The following is a 6,348-nucleotide window of genomic DNA, read 5'->3' on the forward strand; positions in this document are numbered from 1 at the left end:
GTTTGCCTTTCTCCTTGTTAAAAGGAGATTAGAGACCCAAAACAGAAATGCTCAGTAAGACTGAAAGCACTCTTTCCTGATTCCTTTTCCCTCCTTCTCTGTGAGGAGGTCAAGATGTTCACAGCATCAATCTCACGGGAGAGAGCAGAACAGGTTTGCCTACAGGGCAGAGCAAAGCAAGCCAAAACCTACAGAACTTCGGAGAACAAAGCTGGAAGAAAAGAATGCAAAGTGCGCCCTCTATCGGTCTCTCTGTTTTAATTGCTGAGTGGCTGGTTGGATTGCTGAACCCAGTCATAGGTGACAGACTAAGGCCGTCAGGGCAGAAAAATTCTGTGTGTGCTGACCCAGCAGAACACTACTTGGCCAGAATTGTAGAGTGATCAGCCTGATTCTGACCAGTCTGTGCACCAGCAGTGTGATATATGCAGATCACATCAATGCCAGCCCTGCATGTCACCCCCTGGAAAACTGCAACACTTTTTCTAAAACTTTATATTACTGTTTTGTTAATGAGATAAAACTTGGACCGTATGAGAAATTTTAACAGAACTCCTTATTCTGTCTGTTTATCTTATACTTTTATAAACTTTTTAGGGAAACCGTGAGGAAAATTTAACAACTATTGTCTTTAGGAGATTATTAGCCAAGTAATTATTTACTATAACAAGTCTTGAGATATGCTTACAACGTGTCCTCAGTGCTTCCAATGTTTCCTCATAGAGTGACGTATACACAGGACAAACGACTGGAAACCCACACGGAAAATAGACTTTTAGATGACAAAGTTCTGTGTCTGTTTAAAGCAGCCATTTGGCCTCATGCTAATTAAGAAGTCTACCTCCTATTTCTTTAACCAATGCTTCTTAGCCTATTGAAAGATAGATGGATCATGGTCATTTTAAGACCTCAGTGAAAACTCTAGATCCTCTCTTTACACTCTAAAAAGAAACAAAACATTTTGCTTCTACTTTTGTGAGACTCACAAAAACTCTGGACCCCAAATTAAGAAACCCTGCTCAAAAGAGATGTGCTGAGCCAGCTAAACTGGCTTATAAGTGCTCTTAATAGCCTTCAGCAGGTCATCAAAATTGGATGGTTTTAAGTAAATTGTAAAGGTTTTCCCCAAATGACTAGATAAGGGGGAGAAATACCTATAACTAGTTTCTCTACATTTTAAGAGTAAAAATAGTAATATTTACTAGCTTTTCTCTAAACTTTGCTGTTTATTCTGATTGTATGATGGTTTTATGATGCATATGTGTATGTATAAAATCTATATACACACACCCCTACAAATACACATATTGATGCACATATGCACAAACACACACCCACAGACACACACATATTTGTTTTGGCTACTGGAGCACCATAAATAAAAGAAGTTCCTGTAATTCATTACGAAAATAATGATTAAAAAATTAGTGACACAAGTATATCCTATACTTGCGGTCCTAAACTCCCACACTTACGGTCCTATACCTCAGTTATTCCTCCCCCTCAGTCTTCAGTTACTTAATACCAGTTACTTTATTATGAGCATAATTATGAGTTTTAGGAGGTTCTGAGACTCAGTAAAACTCTGGGTCCCAAGGACTTGTGAATGGATTTAAAGGTGGTTAATTTTTTTTTAAACAAATGTTTATGTTGAAAATGCACTATGTACAGGAAAAGCTGGTGAATTCAGGAAGGCTGGATTCTAGTTCTGGCTTTCTTCCACTTAACTTAGGTTTTAATTTACTTTTTAAAGTTACACATTTCAGTAAGCAACTCACCTTCGTATTATCAAACCAGTCTCACCTCCTTCAAAGGGTAGTGAAATGTCAGTGCCCCCCTGGAAGACACTATACAAAGAACTATGTAGTCTATTCACATCTACAGAAAAACTTACTCTAAAATACACACAAGCACATCTGTGTCTCTCATAGGTCTGTCTACATAGCTACATTTATTTTTCTAGTCATGAATATAAGAACAAAGATTAAATGTTCACCTGTACTAATTAATCTGGTATTAATATGATTGCTTTTTAAGAGGATAAATACTACTTTATTTTTCTCTAAATAATCATTCATATAGACAGTATTTGGGGATGAAAATCCCTTATTGACCCTTTCTAGAGAAGAAGTGCTTTTAAATTATAAGTGACTCCCACAGAGTTTCCCCTCACCTGCCCCAAACTCATCTGCCACTTGGGATGCTTTACCATTCAGCTAATAAATAGGTGCATGAATATACACACAGGCACTGGTATACTCTGTAAAAGTCTGCAGACTACTAGAAGAGACTTCAGAATGAGGACTGGGCTGGGGATGCCTTTCAACATCAGTGTTATTTGTCCTTAAGCACTAAAGACAAATAGGAAATCATGAAATTAAACCCATTATCTCAATCACTCATTCAAACTTCAGCTATGCGCAAGGAACTTTGCATTCAAAAGAAAAACATTTCTCATTAAGTCATCAACAGTATTTTTAAGGGCAAACAACAAAATCTCATTGTCATTGACTTTTAGTTCAGCCACAACTTGTGGAGGAAGCACTCTATTCAGTTTGGTTTGGGGTGTATTAAGATCAATATCCCAAAGTTCTGACCTAGAGGGGCTTAAAATAAAGATGACACATGTGGTAAAAAATAACCAGAATAAAGGAGGAAATGAGAGTGCTTTAGGAGTAGCATGAAAACCTAAGAAAACTATTAGGGAAAATTCCAGGAAGGCTTCATAGAGGCAGTGACATTTTAGCTGGGCATCAACACATGCTCAACAGCACAAAAACATGAAGACACATAGTGTGCTTGGAAATGAAATAATCTGGGATAGCTTAAGCATATGGTGCTCTCACAGTGGTGGAAGGTTGGAAACTGGCTGTGTGCTGATGGTAGAGTACCCTTCAATGGAGGGTAAAAGCAGCTAGGATTTATTCTGCAACAATATGGAGACCTGGGAGGTGTGGGATTTGTTAAAAAAGAAGTAACACGATCAGATTTGTGGATCACACGGAAAAATTCAATACGGCAGCACTGTAAAGGATGGAGTGAGGAAGAAGTGGATGACGGGAGATGAGCCACTGAGGATCTGAGCTAGGAAATACCTTTGGGAATGGAAAGTACAGGGTGGATATAAACAACATTTCTGATAACCACTAAGATTAGATGAACCAAAAAAAGAAGTAATAGGAAAGTCAAAGACTCGAGTGAGGCTTCTGGCTGTGACACACACAAACCCCATGAACAGATGTAAGAAACACAGGTGGAGGAACACATTTGGGAGATGACAGATGAGGAAATGAGTTGTCATGTTTGATTGTCCATGGAATGGAGTATCTATCCATATATGAGAGTGCATGAAATAACTATCCATACGGCAATGTTTGGGAAATCAGAGAGTAACACAACCTGCAGCTTAAAGACAACACCACCACCAACAACAACCAGGGGCCACAGTTGAAAGACTTTAAGTGTACAGTATCACTAGCCAAAGGAAGAGACTTTCTTTGGAAAGGACCGATCATATCAGTGGATGTAACAAGAGGATATAACAACATTGGTGGAGTTGGCAAGAGGTGAGTATTGAGTATGGAGGACTGTTAAGAAAACTCTTTGGATAAAAATGGGGTGGTAGAGAAGCCAGATTGTGCCAGGTTGAAGAGTGAATGAATGAAACAGGATTATCAGGCAGACAAGAGAAGAGTAGAGGTGAAGGAAAAGGTTGGAAAGCAACATTAGGAAGAAGGAAATTAAGAATCTGAGGATGAGGGGGAGAGCACCATGCTTGAGAAGAGGGTGACTGATGCAGAAAGGCCCTAGAGGAGAGAATAGGTGGAGGGTGGGCCTTGGAAAGAGGGACACTCTGTCCTTACTGCCTCTCTTAGTCCCCAGTCCCTTCTCCTCCTCCTCTCCTCTGTCCCCCATCCTGTTCTGTTGTCCTGAGACAAAGATGAAACGTGGGGAAGATGAGTCATAATCCTTTCTAGTTATGAAAACCCAATCCTCCATAGTTCTACCGTCCTCCCACACACCTATACACTCACACCTATACACACACACATATACACGTATACAGATTTACCCTCCCTATCATATACAATTATACCTTATTTACGTACTTTATTAGCACCTTCCATATTTATTCCAGCTAAAGTTGTAGAAATTTATCAATAGGACATTTGACACTATATTTATCTAATGGCCAATCCTCAATTGCTGCAGATAATGGAAAAAAATAATAATGATGACATTTTGAAAAAAGACAGAACATTTAAAACTATTTTTGTCCCACAGCTCATCACCTCCTTTCAGCAGAGTGGTTACCAAGGATTATGTCGAATGATCTGTCTGCCGTCTATTTCCTGTACTTGGGAGGGGTAAGAGTACTTATTTCCAGAAAAAAAAGTTTTAAAAGACAGTCAGTTGGAAGAGAAGAAGAAAAAAGTAGCCTGGATAATCTATAAACTGGCCAACTAGTCTCTGAAAAAAATCAAGAGGTGTTTTTTCATTAAGGAGTTAGAAGTATCGTTTCCAACTTGTGATTTTTACAAATATTGGCTGCTACTCAAGCTGGATTTATAAACAGATTAAAAAGAAGGCCAGAATTAAGTGGAAATCTGAGGAAATGTCACCTACTCTGAATCACTTCCAAGCTTCAGGAGTGTAATAAGATGCTGGTTTGGGCACAGCAACTTTCTAACTTCTGTGCACTGGTAAGATACTGGCCATAAAAACTCAGAATTATGCAGGAAGAAAAAGCCCATTAACAAAAAAGAACAAAAGAGAAGAAAGGACATATTTATGCTGCAAAGTTAAATATCACGTGAGCTTTTCTGAAACACTCTGGAACTTAAAAAAGCAAGCATACAAAATGTATTTCAAAGCTTTTAAGTGTAAGTTAATATGTTCCATGTGCCATTTTGTATTTTGAAAGAATACTGCGAGAAATGAGCTGTTGTTAAAAGGACTTGTAAACTTGCAGCTATCTCTACAGTTCTTTATTCAATTTTTAAAAATCCAAATTAATTTAGCCCTATAAGGTTTAAGAGAAAAAAAATTTAAACCAACTTTAGTCACCAGAAACATACCACACTATTTGTGCTAAACTCTTCAGTTTCTTAAAAGAAGCCAAATCTAATCTTAGGAACATGAGACATTATGGAGGGAGCAGCTGAGGCTTCAGGAGGGACAAGGCTACAGCAGGAAACACATGTCATACCACGCCCCCTACCATCAGACCACCAGAAACACAATTACAGGTCTGGGAGCCTTGCTGCTTTTAAAAGAGTTTCATCAAGAAGTTTTCCTAATTCCCTGGTAAATTTGTGCCTGGGCACATAAACAAAAGGAAGACAATGTAAAATTAAATCACTATGTACCAAACTCAAGAAATCCCTGAAGACCATGATAAAGTTAAGACTTGTCTATCCACCTTTCAGTAATTCAGCCTGAAGTGTGGCTTACAATCATTCCCCAAAATGAAACAAATCAAATAACTCAGTTTACCATATAAATAAATCATAAGGGGTCCCAAGACAGACACAGGCAGTAGGGGTTAACAGTAGCTAATAATGACTGTTTTTGAAGGGACTGGTGGGTGAAGGGGCCAGTGAGTTATGACTGCTACCTCGCAGACAAAACATGAGTTGTCAATCAGCTTTTTAAAATGTTGGCATGTGTCTCCCCGCTACGAGATACTATTTCTCAGTATTGTGTTTGTGCCTAACTCACTCCAAAATGTATTGCTGCCAGGCCCCATTAGCGATTATCAGATGCATTTTTATTGCATGATTTGGTTTTCTAAATAAGCAGATGAAAGACCTGTAGGTAGCTAGTGTTGTCTATGATGGTCTTCCCCATACTAAGTTTCCTCTGACATTCTAATCTCTCAATCCTTTGGCTGTATTTTGAAATAAAACAAAGAGTTAAATGATATTTTCACTCTCTATTCCAGACTGGATGCAATTGATTTTAACTGACTAAATTATCTGATCTCTGCCAAGAATTTTATTTCATTAAGAAAATGATATTATAGAGCATCTGAGATCATAGAGCAGACTAAACATAATGCCAAAGGAGTTCTGAGAATGCTCCACAGTGAAGGTTTGATTATTTGCAGATGGAATATGAAAAAAAAAAAAAGAGAAAAAAATCGGATCCCAGGCATTAGACTAACCAATCTTGGTATCACCGCTGCCGACATCACAGCACAAAGTCAAGAAAATAACTGATTTTCTAAGCCGAAATAGTTTTTTTTTTTTCAAGGTACTAATTACTCTTCTTCCTAGAAAGTAATATTTAACTGCCACTATCCAGAACAAAGGGAAAGGGAAATGTTGGTACCACAATAAGCTCTAG

At 38.2% G+C, this 6,348-nt stretch overlaps 1 protein-coding gene across 2 annotated transcripts in view; it reads right to left on the bottom strand.

Moving 5' to 3' along the window:
* The window catches only part of RSPO2 (R-spondin 2), a 149,075-nt gene that overhangs the window by 138,815 nt on the left and 3,912 nt on the right, over window positions 1-6,348 (bottom strand). The gene's annotated exons all lie outside the window — the stretch shown is intronic.

This window comes from Camelus bactrianus, chromosome 25 (genome assembly GCF_048773025.1).
Source record: "Camelus bactrianus isolate YW-2024 breed Bactrian camel chromosome 25, ASM4877302v1, whole genome shotgun sequence".
Lineage (NCBI taxonomy): Eukaryota > Metazoa > Chordata > Mammalia > Artiodactyla > Camelidae > Camelus > Camelus bactrianus.